Source organism: Python bivittatus, unplaced genomic scaffold, assembly GCF_059951505.1.
Source record: "Python bivittatus isolate LINGU-HERP-01145 unplaced genomic scaffold, Pbiv_v1 ctg000980_np1212, whole genome shotgun sequence".
Taxonomy (NCBI): domain Eukaryota; kingdom Metazoa; phylum Chordata; class Lepidosauria; order Squamata; family Pythonidae; genus Python; species Python bivittatus.
The window spans coordinates 30,009,567-30,032,169 of NW_028277125.1; the positions used below are offsets into that span (position 1 = coordinate 30,009,567).

The following is a 22,603-nucleotide window of genomic DNA, read 5'->3' on the forward strand; positions in this document are numbered from 1 at the left end:
AAGGTAAAACAAGGGGAAGGAAGGGGAGGGGACATATCCCAGTTAATGGGATGTATAACATAAGGTGTACTTCTCATGTTGTAAAGTTGTCTGGTTTACACTTTACATTGTAAAAATAAGAGTTCATTACTGTATGCTTTCATTGCACTGATATGCTTAAAGGAATTGATATAGTTTAATTATAGATCATGAGATTATATTTTTCCTGTAGTTTGGTAAGGAACCTTTGCAGGACCACCTATCAAAACAGTCTGAATATATGTATTTGAATGAATTATAAACCACCCTTAATTGAATTTCTTCAGGTTATGCAGTGCTGAAAGGTGAATTTGAAGTTAATGTTTTTCAAATATGAGAATAATTCAATTTTTTCAAGGGATGTTATATATTTATTTACATTGGCATTTTTCAGATACATAATAATGTACATGAGTATTTGACATTTTATGTATCAGTACTTTAGAGAAATATAGTTTTAGAGTCATGGTCAATTTAATTATCTCTTTTCATAACACTAAGTGTCTTTGTTCCTTCAGATTATACACTGCATTCCAGTAACAGTAAATGAATAATTTTACTCTTCCTGTTAATGCGATGTAGGAACAAAAGATTCAAAAATCTGCTTCAACTTTCTGAAATAGAATATTCTGTCATATTATCATACCTTGTTTGCTATCACTTCTTCATTATTCCCTGTTGAAGAAGGAAGTTGATCTGATATTTGTCTCAATATCAAAGTCTCCTAAAATTATTTGGAATTGGACTTAGAATAATTTCTGAATTTAGCAAGCTATAAAGGATGCATTTTCTTGACAAGTTCCTTCACACATGTCTGTTCACACTGGATAAATGTGCCATCAAGTGATAACCTTCATCTGCAAATGAACCATGTAAGTCACATCTTTCACATAATTTTGCATGACCTCAGATAGAGTGTTTTTCCATCAAGTCATTTTACATATTCAGATGCCAGTTGAGTAATCAAGTGATGAGAAATCAAATGACAAGCTACTTTTGATTAATTATTTTGTTCTAAGAATCTTGCCTGAAAGTACATGATTAGAATAATTTCTCCATGATAAATATTACGATGAAAGAAAGGAGGTTAAGTCACCACAGGAATTAACCTAGGAAAGATGAAATTATTAATAGTTTATGGAATCCCTGTAGGCCTTCATTTTTGAGCTTGTCCTAGGCAAGATGATCCATGCAAACAAAAGCAATAAAAAGAAGAAAGGTTGATTAGCCATCAATGAGGTGGTTACTTGCAAATATACTGTACATATTCATAAAAGAATCCATAGCTTGGGGTTTAAGAACGAAGCTTCTCATGCTCTTAAGAAAAGTCAAACATATGCAGTGAAGGAAATGAGTACTCCTGACATGTGCATTGGCACCTGTTTCAACAAGGCTGTCTGGACAAAAGGAATAAGAAATGTGTTCTATTGTATCTGGTGTACACTTATCCCAAAAGCGCAATGTAGATGAAAAGTGTTCCCAATAACCAGTATACACTGGTTACTTATATGCCAGTCATCATTTTCAAAAGTCTGCAGACTTTTAATGTGGATGAAAACTAAATTAAAAAAAAAGGGTTTAAAAAAACAGTTTATGGACCTGCAAGACAATATTGCAAAATTGACTGCTGTTATTTAGTACAGTTATTTCAGCCAGCTCTTTTTGCTCCTTCCAAGATATCCCATTCTCTTCCCCAGGTTGTCCCCACTCTTGGCCAACTGTGCTGTTTTGGATGCTTCCCATTAGATGTAGAAAAATGTAAATATCTATGATATTGCAACACTTGTTATCCCTTTGAACTTGCTGCGACAAACATAACCCTGGTGTGTGCTAATAGTAAGATTCTGATTAAGAGCCAGCGCTCAAAGATCTGAGATTGCTATTAGTCTAGATGACATCCAGCTATCTTTTGGGGTTTGCAGAGAGAAGAACATACCTAGAAATAGGAAGTAGTTTGCTGCATACAATTCCCTTTGTTCCATTTAACATAGATTATGGGCTTCCTTATCAAGAATGCCATTTCAGTGGAACTAAATATTTATATAACTCTGTGTCAAATGTTTTAAATAGTGTATTTTTTAAGCAAATCATTTAGGACATGCATTAATGTACAGTTCTGTTGACAAATATATTTCCTTTATGCAGTACCCACCGACAGCTGATTATCTGAACTAGATTCATTTTTATACTTTCATTGAAAGGTCTAAGAAATATAGGTCCAGTTCCAAATGGCAACTCCTCACTTTCTTCCTTTTGTACTGTACTGTAATGTAGTATCACAACTGAAGGACTTATCTTGGAGATTTCTACTAAGGCTTATGATCATGAAATAGAGGTTCGTTATTTCTGTTTAATTGAAGAGAAATAAAGAACCTCTTGCACTTGTACTTGAAGTTCAATATGGCTGAAAATTTGTGGGTCCTACTACATAGACCAACAGCTACTGAATACTATTTGATAGCTGTACTGGGTGAACCTTCTCCTGATGGGATTCCTGCCCAGGAATCCTCTCTCCCCTGAAATGTAGGGGTGGATCAACTCATTCAGATGCCTTCTGAAAACTCATCTCTTTATTCAGGTCTTTCCAGCATTAATGTTGAAAATCATGTGATTGTCGCCCCATTCCTTTTAATGAATATTTCTTTTAAAAAATAAATATTGTTTTATATTCTTTAATGCATCATTATATATTGTACTGCTATTTTTATTGTAAATAGATTAAGGATGCTTCAGCAGGTTTATAAGTACATTAAATAATGGTAATAAATAAATAACCAACCAACCAACCAACCAACCAATCAATCAACCAACACATAGAGACAAAAAGTCTACTGTGCACAGCTCACTCCAGTTTAACATTCATACCTTCTAAAGAATGTACTGGATTTTCCATAAACATTTAAAAATAAAAATTAAAAATGCATTCATATACTAGATAATTTAGACAAATAGTCATTCTTTTATATATATTTGACAAAGGAGTGAGACAAAACTGTATGCTCCTCCCCTATTTATTCAATGTACATGCTGAATATATATATAAGGGAAGCTGTATTGGAAGAAGATGAGTGTGATTTTAAGACTGGTGGAAGAAACATCAACAATGTGCATTATGCTGATGACACTACCTTGATAGCCGAAAATGCAAAGGAACTGTAAGGTCTAGTAATAAAAGACAAGGACCATATATAATAAAAATGTGGTTTTATCTTATCTTTATAGATACTCTTTCTCCCCTCCCACTCCACCCCTCTGCATAGGAACACAATATTTAGCTCTATTCATATTACTAAAATTATTGAAGATGCTCTTCTTTTCTGCTTCTTTTAGGTAAAATGTTATTTTTTGTATTTTACTGGTTTTTATCTCCTCCATACACACAGTAGGCAGATAAATGAGAGATGGTAGATGACAGGGTCCCAGGGAGTAAAAACTAACCAGCTTCTAGAAAGTCCCTTCTGAGCTCTTGTGGTCTAGGAGACAATTTGCTACAACACAGTTACTTGGTGGGCATCAACTATAATAGGCCAGTTGGGACCAAATCCTTCAGCTATTTAGGTTTAAGTCTATCCTGGGGCTGCTATCAGAGCAAGTTAGAAAGATGATTATACACAAAATGGGCCAATATAGTTGCAGTTTTGTTGCTTGTAATGAAGCCATCAAAAAGCTGAGCTTAATTAGAATTTCAGCTAACTTTCTTCTGAAGAAAAGAATAACAAGCATTTATTTGGGTAAAGAAGGGAAATGAGTATATATCCACTTTTCTTTACTCTTCATTAATTCTAATCTCAAACTGAGGGATATTTGCTCAATATGGGGAAAACAGACATATCACCAGTCTTAAGGTCTGTCCCCAAGTTGATTACAGGCAAAACACAAAATGCCAACAAAACCACATCAATTACCAAATGGTATACTTCAATAGTTGCAATCAAATGAGAAGGTACAGAGGATGGACATCTCAACTTATGTCTTGTATGTAGCAACAAAACAACAGCAGTGAACTCTGAGTACAACTGTCAACCATTTTCTTTAGTCCAGTGTTTTATTGCCAAACTAACCTTCATGCAGACCTTACACCTTGGAGCCTACTAAGTATATTATTGTTTTAATCTCTCTCTTTCTCACTGTCTCTGGTGAAACAGACTGGTTCCTGTTTGACAAAAGAGTGAGACAAAACTGTATGCTCCTCCCTTATTTATTCAACCTACATGCTGAATATGTATAAGGGAAGCTGCATTGGAAGAAGATGAGTGTGATTTTAAAACTGGTGGAAGAAACATCAATAATGTGAATTATGCTGATGACACTACCTTGATAGCTGAAAATGCAAAGGAACTGCAAGGTCTAGTAATAAAAGACAAGGAACACAGTGAAAAAAAAATGGGACTAAAATTAAATATAAAGAAGGCCAAACTAATGACAGGTACAACAACCAGCTTTAGAATTGATAATGAAGATATTGAAGTGGCAGATAGCTTCTGCCTTTTAGGATCAACCCTCAACATTAAAGAACAAGCAGTCAAGAAATATCTTGCAGACTAGCACTTAGTAGAGAAGCTATGAAAGTCTTGAAAAAGATATTCAGATTCCATGATGTGTCTATACACACAAAGATCAGAATAGTGCAAGCAATAGTATTATCTGTGACAATCTATGGAAGTGAAAGTTGGACTTTGAAGAAGCAGGATAGTAAGACTATTGAACTTTGGTGTTGGAGAAGACTCCTGAGAATATCATGGACATTCAAGAAAACAAACAAATGCATCATTAAAGAAATCAACCCAGAGTTCTCACTCAAGGCACAAATTACTAGGCTCAAATCATCCTACTTTGGACATATTACTGCAAAGACCTAGCTCTCCAGAAAAGCTCTCTAATGGTGAAAGGTGGAAGGAAAGAGAAGAAGAGGGTAACCAGGAGAAAGGTGGACAGAATCAGTTATAGTGGCAATGGGTGTACTGTTGGAAGACCTGAAGGACCAGGTTGAAGATAGTCATAGAGAAAATCTACATGGAATCAACATCTACCTGAAGATACATAATCAATCAGTCAATACACAAACACACAGATGGCGTATGCCAGTTGTCCATCCAGATGTTTAACAATATCTGGAAGATCACAAGACTCCCCACACTTGATGCAATTCATAAAAGATACTTATTTTGAACAATTCATCCTTGTATAGCCACAATGTAGGCAATTAACACAGCTCACAATCCACAGCATTCATACAGTTGTTTAAAATTAAGCATTTTCTCACATTACTTACATTGGATACAATAATTTCTGCCTAATTCCCTACTTCCTTAGCAGTGTCCCATGCCCCATCCCATAGCAGCAACTCCCTGGAGAAAAGGAAAAGAAGGAACTGTAGGGTTTGGTGGGGACGAGCCACTCCCCACCAAATTCTACATCAAAGCCATTCACATCAAAGAGCCAGGAGTGGCTAATTCATTGGCAAATTCATCCATAAAGTATGAAAAGGCCAATTCTGTGATCTTACACACTGCGTTTGAGTATGTGGCTTAAACACCTTGGAGTATTTTTCCATTCTGAACAATTTGTTAAACAAAATTACTGATTTAGAATATACATTTTATAGTCTCAGAAATAACTCAAGGTGTCTCAAAGGTACAAGCAAATAATAAAACTTTCCAGGGTTAAAGTATAACGCATAACATAGATTTACTCACAAATAAGTACTGCTTTATTGTTTAACATTCCCACATGTGATACAAACACAAACATTTACAATGCACTTTAAATAGGCTATTCTCTGTATCTGTGAATCCAAGAATGCTTTACTCTGAAATAAAATTAAATATCATGCTATAAGATTTCCTACACAATTGATAAAGGGCAGTTCTTAAATTCACACATTAAAATACCTAGGGACACAACTAGGATGACAATTATTTTGACAAAAAGATGATTGAAAGGAGTAGCATTAGCTGTCATCAGCTAGAGAGGATGCTTGCTTTATTAATTGGAAGTTTCTTAAAGAAACTCAGCCCAGGAAAAGGCATGGTTTCTTTAAAGTATGAGTGGACCCGTTTTATATCCAAAGGGCCCTTCCTTCTTTGGATCTGAAATCTGTGGAGTCCTTGGGGTTCTCTGAGCTTGGCTGTTTTCTTGCAAAAACTGGCTAGGTAACATCTTCAGTACTAGAATGGAATGGGGTTTGCTCTCTGTTTATATACAGTGGCATGCCCTGTCAGTGTTGGTGGGGGTGGGGGTTTTGTTTTGTTTTATTTTTTCATCTGGTAGTTCCTTGATTTGGGTATTGTTTACTGCTGATTGTATGTCTGGTGATAATCTTGGTGTTAATCTCTGCTTATCTGGGTGATGATTGCTGGTGAGGAGATGTTCTGGTCTTTTGTTTTCCTTTCTATTGTCTCTTTTGAATAGTGTGTAGATGTTGTTTATCTCTATGTGCCTGTTGATGGTTGCCTTGTCTGAATACCAAGCTTCCAGGAATTCCCTCGCATTTTTGGATTTAGCTTGGTCTAAAATGCTAACAGTTTCCCAGTTGAAACTATGATTAAGTCTGTCCGTGTGTTGTAAGATTATGGAGTTTTCATTGTGTCTTCTGACTGCTAGTTGGTGTGCACTCTGCTAGCCTCTGCCTGTTTGTCCTGCAAACCCCATTCCATTCTAGCACTGAAAATATTACCTAGTTGGGTAACGAAGCATTTGCAAGAAAACAACCAAGCTCAGAGAATCCCAAGGACTCCACAATTCAACTCTGAGCTACACATATTCGCTTCTATTGGATCTGAAATCTGTACATCTCTGCCATTGACCGTGATATTGTCTTGGACCATTGTGAGAATTTGGAGTTGGGTTTATTGCATTGCACTGTATCTTTCTTAGCAAGCAGTTTCAGTCATCAGTGATGCAGAGGAGCATTTGAGCCCTTGGCCACTTATATGGGGAGCAACTAGACTCAGCTCTCTCTCTCCCTTGTTTAATTTCTATATTTCTTTTCCATTGGAAAAGGCCATGCGTCACTTTGACGCATTTTATATCTGCATTCTAGGATGGGCAAGAGATTCAGCTGATGTCCTCAGCTTATACCAGGAGACAATTAGGGTTTGGATGGAACAAAACTAGTTGAAATTGTGTATTTCTTCTTTCACAGTAATACATTAATCCCATCTTTTAACTTTTACACTTCTCCAATGATAACATACACAATAGTTCAACTTACCACAATATATAACAACAGGAAACAATTGCAGTATCATAAGATGAAGAGAGAAGTCCATACTTTATTATCAAAAGGGTTAGAGTTTACATAGAACATACTAAAACACAGAAAATCCCTATTTTCAATCTTCATTTGTTTTTATAGATAAATACTGGTTATTTATTTATTTATCCATCCAATTTATATGACTGCCCATCTCAACAAGTGACTCTGGGTGGTGAATAGAATTAAAATAAAAACAGTTACAAGCATTACAAAAAGTAAAATACAAAAGTTAAAATACAAAGCAGCCAAGAAACATCAAACCCAAATCACTAATACAACCAAGAAGTGGGTCCCTGCACACACTCCGGAACCCAGGCACAGAACCAGGTATTTAGGGTCTTACGAAAGGCCAGCATAGTCAGAGCCACCCTGATCTCCAGAGGGAGAATGTTGCACAAGGTGGGCACTATGACAGAAAAGGCACATCTTCTAGGCTCCACCAACCAGCATTCTTTGGCTGATGAGTCCCAAAGTGTGCCATCCTGCCAGACCAGATTGGATGTGTAGAAACAACTCAGGAGAGACAGCCTCTCAGGTAACCTGGTCCTAAACCTTGAAGGGCTTTCCAGGTGACAACTAACATCTTGAATTGCACCTAGAAGCACACTGGCCACCAATGCAGCTCACAGAGCAGTGGAGTTACATGCACCGAATAACCAGCGCCATTTACTACCCATGCTGCCGCATTCTGCACCAGTTGAAGCTTCCAAATGCTCTTGGAAGCCCCATGTAGAACTCATTGCAGTAATCCAGATGACAGGTCATGACGGCACGAGTAACAGTGAGCAGGGTCTCCCAGTCCAGGAACAGGCACAACTCGTGCACAACCTGAAGGTGCGCAAAGGCCCTCCTGACTATGGAGGACCCCTAGATTGTGCACTGGGTCTGTCTGAGGCAGTGCCACCCCATTCAAGTCCAACAATGGAAGGTTCCTGGCATCAAAAGGTCCAAACACCCAAAGCCACTCAGTCTTGCTTAGATGGAGCCTAAGCCTGTTGCACCCAATCCAGGCCCCCACAGCTTCCAGAAACTGGGACAGAACATCCACGGCATCATCCAGGGAGCCTGGGGTGGAGACCTAAAGCTGGGTATCATCAACATATTGGTGATATCTCACCCCAGATTGTTGGATGACCTCACCCAGCAGCCTCATGTTAAGCAGGAGGGAAGAAAGGACCAAGTCCTGCAGCACTCCACAAAGTATTATTTACTCTGCAAAATAATATTGATAGATAAGAGTCATTATTTCTTTTTAAGCTGTAACAGAATGACTAATACGAAGATACAGCTTCTCTGAGTGACCTTGCAGATGAGAAGCTAATTTGCAAGCTAATTAATGAAACATATGAGCAGAATTTTTCCATCTGGATCCTCAACCTTCCCTCTACTCCCTAAAAAGTGGCACAAAATAAACATGCTAAAAATAGGTAACTCCATATTCAGTGACATTTGCAAGGAAATGCAGTTGCTAGACAAACAGAGATGAAGGTCTCACTGATTTGAATTGTAAATTGAATGGAGGCTTTCCTGAAGTTCAAATACTACAGCACAAATCACAGGAACCATTAATTCCAGCATGCAGCACTTTTCAGAATGGATTTCCTTGATGAAATAGAGTAGCCAGACAGTGGCAACATACCTGACAACAAAGACCAGATAATTAATGAAGCTTTATTAATCAAGCCAACATGATCTTCATACCTTCTTATGTTGTTCCAAATTTTTTTCTTTTAATTTTCATTGATGCAGCAATTGTTCTGCATATAAGTCAAATAGAATAGCTGCTATATATAAACAAAGGCATTTATTTATCAACATTGGATACCGCCTGACTCTAACTGACTTTGGTTGGTTCGCAAAACAAACAACAATACACTATCCATATAAAAAACAGTGAACAAGATGGCAAATTCGGCCAACATATATACACCCTACAAGGGGCTCCAATCACTCTAGCCTAAAGCCTGGAAGAAAAGCCAGGTCTTTATAGCCCTCTGAAGTGCCATTGGGTGGGACCCACCCAGATCTCAGGGGAACCTCAACTGAGAGTGCAGACGTTGCAACAGAGAAGTCACGCTTCCAGATCCCGACAGACGGCACTGCTTGATTGATTAAATTTAGAGCATGCCAACTCTGTTGGATTGAACTGGCTGGGCTGATACCATGGTAAATAAGTGGTTCCCCCAGATAACCAGGTCCTATGCTATGTAGAACTCTTATAGATCATAACCAGCATTTTGAATCATACTTAGAAGCAAACTGACAACCAGGGGTGTTATATGGGGTTACTGAGTCATGCCTCACTGGCTGGACTGTTGCATTCTGAACCAATTGAACCCTCTTATCAGACCATTCCGTAGGCAGCATTTCTTCACCTGGTCATTCCTACATACTATTACAGGAAGAGAATCAGTGCTCCCTATCCACAACCTCTAGAGTTGGCCCAGAAGGATACCATTGTCAACAGTATTGAAAGCCACTGAGAGATCAAGGAGTGCAAGGAGTCCATCCTGGCTTCACCACAAATCAACTACAAGCACGATCAGGACTCTCTCTCTCCATGTAATATAGAACTGAATTGAAGGAATAAAGACCACTCTTCACTTTCTACATTTTGGCTCTGTTTCTTTTGTAAGTATATACATTATTGGTATTCCTGTACTTCCATACTAATCTTGCTAACATAATCATATAGCTCAAAGCTTATATAATTACCAATCTGCATAAGTCATTTTATTTCTTTGTCTCTTAGTTCTTTCATGACCAAAAATCTCCCTCTAATATCCTTTTGATGTATGATTTCTTTCATTCCTTCTCAAAAATGCAACTGCATATCATCAGTGGCAGAAATTTAGCTACACAATAATATAAAGAGGCCCAAGAAGAAACTTCAATTAGAGTTATAACTACCATTTTCAATATAAAGAATCAATTATAAGGCAAACTGTTTATAATAGCTTTCTATTCTTCATTGGTCAGTTCGTATCTAGCATAGATTCCTTTGAGGAAGATCAATCTGAAGTGGGTCCAGAAGGGTTGTCATGTAAAAGAGGGCTTCTATCCACATGACAGAATGATATACCTGTAATGTATGTTTTTATCATTTATACAATATAGCTAAATTTAATTCCTATGGAAAAATATGTATTCACTGCAAGTTGGTTAGAAATTTGCTTTATGAAATATTGATCTTTTCTCCTCCTCCACCACCACCTCCTCCTCCTTTTCTTGGTCTATCTTTTAAAATTCTGCACTGCCTTTCCCTCTCATTGATCATGCACAGTTTAACCTACTATCCACTAACAATAAGAGCAGGAACAATATAAATGGGAAAACAATTATTGGGCATAATTTACTTTGCTGATAGAGTTAAAAGCTTCTTCTTTATCTGAATAAGTTTACTTCCTTTTGCAACCTGCTTTCTACATACAGTTTTGGTTTCTGTGTTGGGAAAATTTGTATTTTTAGTTCCAAATCTATTCTCAGACACTAAGTAAATCACAATGAACAAACAAGTAAGCATATGGACTATATGAGCAGAATATTTGTATATTTGTAAATTATGCAATAATATTTAGTTCTGGAAAAATATAAGAAGAAAGAAATTTAAGGCTGGGCATCCTGAAAAAGGGGAAAGGTAGAAACAGTACATTCAGCTGTAATTCCAAAGGCATACCCCAAAGCTGCATCAAAACATTTCAACAGCAAATTGTGGTAGCGCTGAGATATAATTTCTGGTGGATGCTTTAATGATATAGCATGTGAACCAGAGTCATGCATATGAGATGGGCTGCTATATAAGTCAAACTAACTAACTAACTAGCCAGCTAGTTAGCTAGCTAACTAACTAACTAAAAGAAGCTCTGTCTCCTCAACTTACTTCTGCAGGTCAGTTACTATGGGATACAAAGCAGAATATTGACTGTTCTGCATGAAAAGAGAGCTTAAAAATCAGACTTAGAAATGTCCATATTGTTTGTTGCAGCAAAGATTTTTCAAATCTCTCTCTTTCAAAAGCAACAATAATTAGGAATAGACATTAATATTTATCTTCTGGCTCTATTGGCTTAGGTGCCAAATAAGCTAAATGAAGTAAGTTCAGTTCTTAGATTCTTAAGATTAGTGCTTGCACATAATGTTCCTTATTTATTCTGGAATGTCATGTGGATGATGAGAGCAACATTTGCATTAAATAGTATGATGAGGATGTTGTCCTTGAAGAACTGCATAAAAAAACAAACAAAGCTTCTTAACTACTTGATACTCATCTTTGATATTTCCATTGCCTGGAAAGATTCAATTAATGTTTCAGAAATTAAATTACGGTGTGGAAGTACCCAAAGATGTAAAATACTGCACTTGTCCTGATGTTCAAGTCAAAGGCTGTATTTGGCAATTTGTTGAATGGCTCTAAACTTGTGATCTCAACTTAATAAATGAAAGTGCCATCAGCTAGCACAGAATCTACCAGGAGGGTTGTCCTATTTAATCTATTAGCAACCAAAAAGGATTAATTGATATTAATTTGCTGCATAACATTTAACTCTTAATATTTTTTAAAAGGAGAGTTAACATAATTTCATTGCTACCCAGGCTATATGTAAACAGGGAAAATTTTCAAATAGATATACATTTGGACTAGCCAGCAATACTTTGCTTGGGTTTACTTCCACATGTATCATGAACACACTGGCATTTCCACAATATGCAATGCATGTCTGTTTTGTACAGATTTGGGATATCAGAGGCAGCTTCTTGTTTCATAATTTAAAGAAAACCAGAATTAAGGGAACAGAGCATTGTCCAGGGAAAATCTGGGAACACTGTTTAATTAGCTTTCACATTTTCAAAAAACTAGGTCTTGTTCACTAATTACGACAGGAAATATATCATGAGTATCTCCTTTTGACCCTTACATGAACCAAGTTCTATTGATGGGGTTACCTGCTGGCAAGAAGAAGAAGGCAGAAGAAGAAGACCTTCAGAATCTGTATCAGAAAGAGCTTATCTGAGCTGATATCAACTCAGGTGCTAGTGGAACTCCATCCCGAACTAAATTTTGCTTATTTGCTCTACCAATTCTACTGTCAACCTTAATCCAATCATATACAAAAGTAGTTTATTAGACTGTCATATATTAAAATTTTCATACAAGCATACCACCACAAATAAATGACCTCTGGAAAAACTGGATAAAATTAACTTTAAAATTAGATTTTTTTTCCCTATGGGTATTGCATGTGTGTGCAATAAAACATTATCTATCTATCTATCTATCTATCTATCTATCTATCTATCTATCTATCTATCTATCTATGCCAGCTAGCAAGTTAATAAGTTGCAATAATTAAGAAGTTGGGGAGGCCCAAAGCCAACACTTCTGTAATAAAGCTTGTAATGGTCAATAAATACCTCCCAGCCCAACCAACTTCACAGGTAGGTGTATTTTGGAGAGGGAGGGAGAAACTGGAGGAGGGAATACTTTATATGTCACCCTGAGTTCTTGGAGAAAAATCTAACAAATGATGAATAAATCAATAAATATAATTTCTACTGGATGATGGCTCAAAATATTTAAATCTTTTCTCAAACTAAGGATGTTTGAAAACATTCATAATGAAAGTCTCTATAATCTCATATTTGTGAATATTATTCATATAGGTTAATTTACCAATCTAAACCATAGATGAGATGACTGCAGGTAATGAATATGACACCTAAGTATCTTCTGCCAGGAGAAAGGAGCGCTGTCTAATTATGCTCAAGGAATACTCAATAGGCATAAACTAACTAGTTATAAAAACTCTCAAAATGGTCTGGGATATACTGAAAGCAACTTTGGATTTACTAAATTTAAAGGCCTGTTATTCCCTTGAGAAAACTCTGGATTTCTTTTTCCAATTACACCCAGCCTGAAGTTGGCATAGTAAATTCTCACAAAAGAAGAGGAATAAATTACAACAAAATTTCTGGTGAATGAATGGGAGAAGTGTTTTCATAGAAATGTTTAGCTACAGTATGTGGGGAGAAAAGGAAGTAATCTTCTTTACTCCAAAGGTAGGATATAATAATGATGTTGATATTCCTCTCTCTCTCTCTCTCCCCCCCCACATATATTAGAGAAGGTAGGTAAGTAGGTCAATTTTTGTTTCAAAATTTATTTCAGTGCACTAAGATTCTCTCAGCAAGCAGTGCAATTCACATAAAACATAAAACACAATAGTGTTTTATGTTTTATGTGAATTGCACTGCTTGCTGAGAGAATCTTAGTGCACTGAAATAAATTTTCAGTGTTTTCCTATTATTTTGGCCAAACATTGGGCAATAATCACTATACAAAGGAAGCTATGCAAAAATAGAAAGCAAAACAAAATAGATATTTTTTCTGCATTCTTATAAACCAGCTGTCTCCAATAAAGTGGCCAATTGCAGTTGACCACGCTGGCTAGAAATTATTAGAATTGATACTCAACACATTTGGAAGATACCTGATTTGGTGGGGAGGGGGGACTATACAGTGAATCAAAAGCTATATGAACTATTTATTTAGACTGAATAAGGCTTCTATATTTTTCCCAATAATGTATGAACTGCTTCTAAAATTAGAGCAAAGTCCTTCCACACCATTATCTAATCCTCCAACAGCCACCAATTAGTATAAATTGTCAACCATCAGTTATAAGGAGACTTAAATCGTGGGTTTTCTGAGTGAAATGCTGGAGTACTCAGTGAAAGCTCAATTGATTCCTCCAGCCAAGGAAGTTTCAGAAGCTTTTTGCTTTGCTCCATATATCTTTTATCACACCAGGTCACCTATGATTTTCTCTTATCAGACAGATGATTGATGCAACAATATTTACTGTGTTAGATCCAGATCCTTACTTTGTTCTTGTCTAATCCAGGTCTGTTCCTTCACTGAAAACTTTTCTGATTCTTTATATCTTCCTTGTATTTCTTTTCCCATCTACTTTAGCTGTCTTTCTGGGATTGACTTCAGCTTGTTTCCTTTTGCTCTCACTTCATATGCTTTGTTCAGATTACCCTAAAAGAAAACACTTCTGTGAAAATCCTACTTGTTCTTTTTTTCCTGGTGAAGTTTGAGGATTTTTTGCCTTCTAAATTTTTAAATATGACTAGGTTGGATCACGGATCAGATGGGAATCCATGGATACATTTCTCATGTATCAGAATACAGTTTTATACACACACACACACACACACACACACGATATGTGTATAAAATCAGGCATTTTGGTTGTATGTGAATTTAAAAGATTAAAAAGAATAATTTTTGTACAATTTTGATTTCTTAAAAAATAGATGGATGAAAAACAGATTGAAATAGATTTATGAATCAAAGAGTTGAAATAGCTTGTGTTACCCATCTTTAGGGGGACGCGGTGGCGCAGCGGCTTAATGACGCTGAAAGTTGCCGGCCAGAAATGGTCGACGCTTCATTGGTTCGAGTCCAGCCTTTGCGTTAAACAGGGTGAGCTCCTGTTTCCTCCCCAGTTCCTGTCAACCCAACAGGTCGAAAACTCACATGAGTAGATAAATGGGGACTCTCACTCCGGTGGGAGGAAAAATGCTGGCGGGGCCTTGCAAAAAGGAGCTGGGACAGTTGCCGGTAAGCGTGAAAAACCGTGTGCGCCCGAAAAGGGCGCGAAGCAATAGAAACCCCGCCTTCTGCACTCGCCAGCTGGGCTCTGCCCTAGGAAGGAGGCTCTGGCAAACCACTTCCGAAAAACAATTGCCTTGAAAACTGCAAGGACTCATCCACTGCAGGGTCAGCAATGACTGAGCGCAGACAAAAAAAAAAAAAAACCCATCTTTATTTTCTTCCAGTCTAATCATTCAGGAAGCAATTGGGCATGTGATCTTCTCCAGTATTTAACTCAAGGAATGCATGGATGGAAAGAGCCATCCTAGACTCCCTGTTCCCAGAATTGTTTACTTGGAGATATATGAATATCAGTATTATTTGATTTTGCTATAGCATTAAGAGTTGTCAATAGGTCAATACTTTGTGGAGTAATTCAATTTTTTTAAAAGGCCATCTCTTCATAGTGTCAAGCACAAGAGAAGTCATTGTTTCTGAGTTCAGAATATTGTGATCAGTTACGGTAACTACACTTTAGGAAGGACATTGATAAATTGGACCAAGTCCAGAAGAGAACAATCAAAATGATAAAAGACCTAGAAGGAAAACTTTATGAGGAATGTTTGGAGGCATTAGATGTTTTTAGAGAAGAGAAGACTGCAGAGTGATACAATAGCTGAAGGGCTGCCATGCGGAAGATGGACTGAATTATTCAGAGTTGTTCCATATGGGACAAGAAACAATGGGTTTAAGTTACAAGGAAGTATATGTCAGTTGGAGTTTTAACAAATCCTAATGGTAGGAGCTACTCACTAATGGAACTGAATGCCTTGGAGGGGTGATTCTCCTTTGCTAGAGGTGTTGAAATGGAGCCTTGATGGTCATCTGTTGGGGATGCTGTAAAAGTAGATTCCTACACTGAGCAAGGGGTTGGACTATATTATCTCCAAGGTATCCTCCAAGCTTTATATTCTATGATTCTATAATCTAAGCAAACAATAATCAACAGTTCTTTTTGTAATGATTTCCATATTAAATAATGCAAATTAGCATTTAACAGTTCATAAAGCCCAGCAGAATTCAATGTTCCCCATTACCTGTGCATTCTTATATCTAAAAGATATTATTTATTTATTATTCTGTTGTTGTTTAAGGTGCTTTTAAATGTTGTTAGCTGCCAAAGTCATGATTTTGAGTTGGGTAGCCATATAAATTGAAATACATACTGTGCATACATACATAGAATATTAACAATAGATTAACAAGTGAGGTGCAAAATATATTTATGTATTTGTACCACCGAAAAGTAGTTTTTTTAATGCAGAGTTCATAGTTCTTTGCACTTACTCTTTTCATTATTATCACTCACTTGGGTAACACATTCTTTTCCCAACCTTTACAGTGCAAGTCACAAGTAATGAAAGTGTTTGTTAGCTATTAGTGTGGCATTTATGAAAGCAGCTGATCAACATTTGGCAAGCAAACTCACCAGAGCTGCTTTTTGCTAATAGATATAGCAAATAGATTGTGCAATATTGCTAGAAAGATTCTTTTATTAATGAGATCAACCTTTTTCCTGAACTCAGAATGTAGCTAGTCAGCAATCAAGATTCTTTTTTTCAGCCTCCTTTTCTTTCAACAAAATGTAATACCTTCTGGGAATGCATGTAATGCAGCAGATAGTTTCCCTATTCTATGTATTCTAACTTCTCAGCTTTAAACCAGCTAGGAACACTACAAATTATAATTTTCCATAACATTACAGCAGAGACCTAATTTCTAATAAGACATTATACAGATTTTATAAAGAGTCTTTTGGTCCATTAAATTTCATCCAAGTGTCTCATGAAAGGGTAACTTCCCTCCTATGTTCAAAAAAAAATATTTATAGGATTTAGCATTACAAGTTTTTACAATGTACAATTTTTAAAAATCCATTAGTGACTATTTTCCACTAGAAACCTGGATGTTTTAAAATTCTAACTGCTTGAAGCTTTTTCAGACTCTCACAAAGGTCCCCTTTGCCTGTTAAAGTGAAGTATCTTGTTACTGTGAGTTAATAAAGGATAAATATAGTATATATGATTGGTTAGCTTTAAGGCAAGTTGGCTATCTACACAGTTTGTCCAGAGTAGGATTTAATTATGTTTGGCCACTTAATGCAGCAAAAGATCAACTTTTTGATGTAAAATGAAAAATGTTCACAACATGTTCAAAGCTAATTTTGGCCCCATACAAACACATATGACTTAAAAACTGCTTTCATTCATCCAACTTCATTCAGGCCACCCATTGATTAAGTGACTCAGGGTGACTTACCAGAGTGTTAAACTATCAAAATAAGGAAGTAAGAAACCCACAAAAGAGAATAACCATGTTACGGGAAGAGGGACTCAAAGTGCACAATATTCTGGCAGATTCATGCATCATCTGTACCCACAACCTATTTTCCCAGCTCTTTAAGGCTTTCTTAAAGGACAGCTAGGTTTGAGACCATGCAGACCTTGGCACTGTATCTACTGGGAATGTATATGACTATTCCAGCCATGTGACTGTGGACAATTATATGGACTTTTCACAGTTACAGGTGCCACTGGGAGGATGATGCCAATTGGTCCCATCCACATGATTCAGATGCTCAAATTGCCCATCTATAAGAGACTTTAAAACAGAAAAGCAATTCTGTGGGAAGGAATCGTGTTGAGGGATAGAGGTAGGGGGAAGTGGATAGACTGCTAAGTTCATGGCTTACTCTCATATGACTGCAGTCTGAAAAGTGTTTCAGTTAGGAAAAGAAGCACACAAGCACACAAATATATGATATGGAATACTTGACCTAGTAACAGTACTAATGAAAAAGGATTTTAGAATTCTGGTTGATCACAGCTGATGGAATATAGGTCAACTGTGACTGAAAAAAGGCAAATACAATCTTACATTACATTAATAGACATGAAGTTCTAAATTACAAAGTATAACAGATCTATTTCATTTTGTAAGTTGGATGCCCTCTCAATTACTGTGCCCAGTTTTGAACATTACACTCTTAAGATTTCAGACAAATTGTAGTAGTTCAGGGAATCAAAAAGGCTAGAAACTAAGCTCTGCAAGGAGGGTTTGAGGGCACCCAATTTTTAGTAAGGAGAAGACGTGATGGGGGGGGATACGATAGCATTCATGAAATGTCCCACATTAAAAAAGTCAAGACCTATTCTAAATCAATTACCTGTAGGAATGTCACGCACAAGAGTGTCATCCCAGAGCATAGAATACTGGTAGCAGAAATTCCAGATCAATATTAGGAAAACATAGTGAAAGCAGTAGAACCAATTAAGTGGGCAGGTGATAAGCTTCCCTTCACTGGGTTTGCTCAAGAAGAGACTGGATATATAATGAATGCTTTAATTTGGATTCCTGAACTGAATGGGAGTTGGACTGATGCTCTAAATAACCTCTTCAACTCTATCATTTTTATATATGAAAGGGATACAATACTGCTACATAAACATTTCTTGCATTGTGCAACAGGCTGCTGACAGGGTCTTAGAACATGGAGGCAGAAAACTGGTAATTAAATTAACTATTTTCTGGGTTCTCCCAATACACTGAACCATTAATTAACCAAATAAATTGAATATGTACAATAGACTAAGGCACAAATATTCTAACACTTATGAAGCGTATTACGTTGTATGAATGCATCTGCTAAGTGTTTACTTGGCTGTTTAAGCATATTATATGAATAGAATACAACCACAGGGTAACCACCTTTTAAGTGAGATGTACAGGAACATATTAACCAAAGCAATAGGCAATAAAACTGAAACAGTTTTATTTGTCTTGCAACAGCTACCCTAATGACCTGTCTAATGGAAAGCAAGATATGGAATATTGTAAATAATGCATCCGATGGCCAAAAAAGAATTATTGTTGTTTGTTTAGGGAGGATAAAAAACAGTGATTATAGATGCTGGGACTTTTAATTAAAAAACAAAGCCCAAGAATATTGTGATTCATATCCCATGGGAATATAATTAGGACTGAAACCTTATACTCTTTATGTGTTTCCACTATAGAGCTATTTGAAATTTGGTGAGAGCATGTAGCCCAATGTTCATGAAGCTGCATATGGATCTTATTTTTCAAGATACTTCATTCTTGTGCTTCATTTCTGTGTTAATAACTGAGACTTTTCCTTGAAGAGAGCTGCTAATGGTATAAACAGCTCTCCATATAATGACTGATATCACAGCAGGCACTGGGGCAAATGTTCCATTTAGTCAGTACTTTGATTGAGAACCTACAATGAGAAGCATTATTAGATTTCTCATTGATGCCTATGTATGATCCTTATCAGGAAGGAAGAGGAATACAGAAGTTGTAGCAGGTCCATATAGAGGTTCAATGTCATTCATGCCAAGTTTCTAACATTCCAGCATAGTCCTAGACCTTTCTTTAAAACAAATGTCCAGTTCAAAAATTTGAGCAACATTGTTGGCTAGGTTGAATAGCCATTTTCATTTTCCATGTTGCCTAATTTTCCATGATCCATGTGACATTGTGTTAGGGTTGTTATGGATCATTTAAATTTAGGACTGGTCAAATCACTGAAGAGAGCTCTATAGCCCACTGCCAGATAACTCTGCTCGGTGTTTTCTGGGTCTTCTTCACATTGGAAACAGTCCCATTCATATATATTTTTCATAATGCTGAAGCTTCATTTATCTGATGGCTTAAACAGTCTTTGTTGGTTTCCCACTGAATGATAGCAGGAAATCATACAATGATTGCTAATGCTGTGGATCATGGCTTGCCCACCCTTGAACTAAACAAAGTTCTGTTTTACTCAACCTCATGGTTTCCTAAAATTGTTACTATGTTTACTCAGGAGTAAGCCAAAAGTAAGCCAATGGAAATTATTCATGTATAGAATAATAATGTCTCCAAATAATAACAGACTTAATGAGGCAGCAGGAAGCAATGGAAGCATGATCTCATCAAGTGGTTAGGCTATGACTAAAAATGATTGATGATATATAGCAATAAAATGTTTTGGACATTGGCTGAAAATACCAGTTTCAGTATTGCATAGAATACAGGGGATTTCAGTGACCACACTCTGTAAGATTAATCTGTGGGAATCATTAACAGGTGTTCCAGTTAAAACAAATCCATTCACATCCCAAACTGGCACTTCAGGTCTTCCTAGATCCATTTTCTTTGGCATGCCTTAATTCTTTCAGTTGGTATTGTTTCATTTTCTTATCTGGTTTTTTAATCTTTCATAGAATCATACTGAATGTTCCTTCCAAATTGGTAAATTTTAGTGATTATTTTCTCTTAGGTTTCAAGATGATAATTATAAGGAAATTGCTATGACTGCCACAATTTAGTTTGGCTTGCATATGGGGGGCCATATGGATGCAAGCATTCTGGAAGTAGGCTTTGTCATTTAGATCATGTCAGTTATTTATAAATATAGTAAATTCATAACTGAAAGACAATCTGCAAAAAGCAGTACATCCAAGTTAAACTATCAACCCTAGGGTTGTAGGATAATAGCATGTGGAGTACTATATTTAATATATAGTGATGTCACTGTGTCCTAGAACTGGACAGAATGTGGAAAAAAGTCTGGCATTTCCTTCTATTTGCATCATGATTTACATTTGTTTATAGGTATATATTATTTGATTAAAACAAATCATTAATGAAAAATCTCCCCCATATTGCACACAAGAGATAAGATTATTAAAGTGACTGCTAAAGAATGTGTGTGTCAGTCTGTCTATATAAATGTTTTGGCATATGATTCCGCCTAGCTCTTTGCAATAATATAGAAGCTTAGACTATGTCTGAACCAAGACACTAATGGATGCTAACGGGTTTATCCTATTACGGTAATTGTTGGCTGAAATCCCATTGTTACATTTTATTTCAAATAATAGAGTTCAGACACTTTCTCTCTTTTCTTTCCAATATTATATGCTGTACAACTGTTTTGACCAGATCAGAGTACCAGCACCAGCTCAATATCCTGGTTAGGTTTGTAGCCCAATACAAAACCACAGCTGATATTCCTGTGCTAGTGCAGCCATTGCAAGCTAGCCAAACGCTTACATTTTCCACTCTGATAGATTTCAGGGTTGGATTGTTTTCCTGGAAGACTAACTCACAGCATGTTGTCATTGACATTCACTCAGCACAAATCTTACCCAGTGGCAATTTTTAAATTATAAAAGCGGCCTATGCATTTTTATGTTGTCATATTATCCTATCTCCTCATCACCGCCTCATTACTGGAATCAGCATCTGGCTGACCTTCTCTGAGCTTGGGAACTAAACAGGGTCAAGACTGATTAATGCTTGAATGTGAGATTAATGCCAAGGCTATAGATTGGAATGAGAAGTTAAATAACGTCCCAGAAGAAGGTAACAGCAGACTAAATCCACACTGTTGTCAATGAAACAGCATGGATGAGTCTACGAAATCACCGGGAGGTGATCTTGGCTCAAAGGACATTTTACCTTTAATTTTCTAATCTGAAAACTTTGAAGAAGTTACTTGTGTTAAAATAGACTATTCACTCAGACAGGACATTGTGTCCATTTGCAGCAGATTGCAAACTGGGCAGGTATCTTTGAAGACAGTGGGACTTAATTCCATGTAAATATATTTAGGATGAGGTTGCCAGTCCTTCTGTTAATATTGTCATTGCTCTGATTGATGTGTGTGTGTGTGTGTGTGTGTGTGTGTGTATTTCACTAATAATTTCTTGTTATACATATAACCAGAAATAAGTTTGCAAAATGTGAAAGATACTTAGAGTGCAGTCCTATACACATCCACTTAGAACGATGCTCTACTTATTTTCATTGGATTCAGTTTTCAGTTTGGATAAGATTGCAGTGTTAATCCTTAGTGTTTTTCCTCCTTCCAAATCTCTGTCTCAAAAATATCTTTATTCAGAGGTCTGTATCCTGAAAGTCCTTCAAAATAGATTAATATCTTCTATTAAATAGGACAAATGGCCCAGCTGTAAGTGTTGTTTTACTGCTTGAATTTTATCTCTTTGTCTGCTATTACCTAGAACTGACTTTCAAGAATATTTTGGTCCCCTTCTCACATTTTCATCTTTCTAGTAGCCTCTAACACATTTATTTATGGAGCTACAAGAACAACATACAAGAAATTATACTCAATTGCTCAATAAGAAGAATGCTAATGTTCCCACCTTCCAATGCTGTGGCCGAAAGGTGCAAGGCTGCTAGGTTAATAGACCTGAGCAAATGAAATTATTGAAAAAGTATTATTTCATAGCACTTTATAAGATATAAAAACAAATCAAATAATATCTTCGGAGTGGTCATATTTAATGGTACAACTGTCCCCCAATAGTTAGCCATCATAGCAATGTAATACACAGGAATAATAAGGGTGTTCAGAATGTTGTGTTAATTTCTGTTTCAAATTATGTTGATAGAAATTATTTCATTAGCTGGAATATTGTATAGCAATGTATTTCTCTTAAAAGAGGAAGACCGAGCAAGAACAGCATAGCAAGGCATATAATAAGAGCTGATCGATAAACTAAAAATTTTCATCCTTCCTCCAATATCCTGAATGGATGGAGCTTCCTTGACATTAATGGGCAGAAATATAGTAAAGCTTCTGACAACTGACATACTGTCATCTGTAAACAATGGACAATATATACTTTTGCACT

The 22,603-nt window shown here is 36.5% G+C and overlaps 1 protein-coding gene and 1 pseudogene across 1 annotated transcript in view; one reads left to right on the top strand and one right to left on the bottom strand.

Annotated features, from left to right (window-relative positions):
• NYAP2 (neuronal tyrosine-phosphorylated phosphoinositide-3-kinase adaptor 2) overlaps positions 1 to 22,603 on the bottom strand; it is a 121,809-nt gene that overhangs the window by 93,932 nt on the left and 5,274 nt on the right. The gene's annotated exons all lie outside the window — the stretch shown is intronic.
• On the top strand, positions 1,201 to 1,580 carry LOC103055415 (large ribosomal subunit protein eL31 pseudogene; annotated as a pseudogene).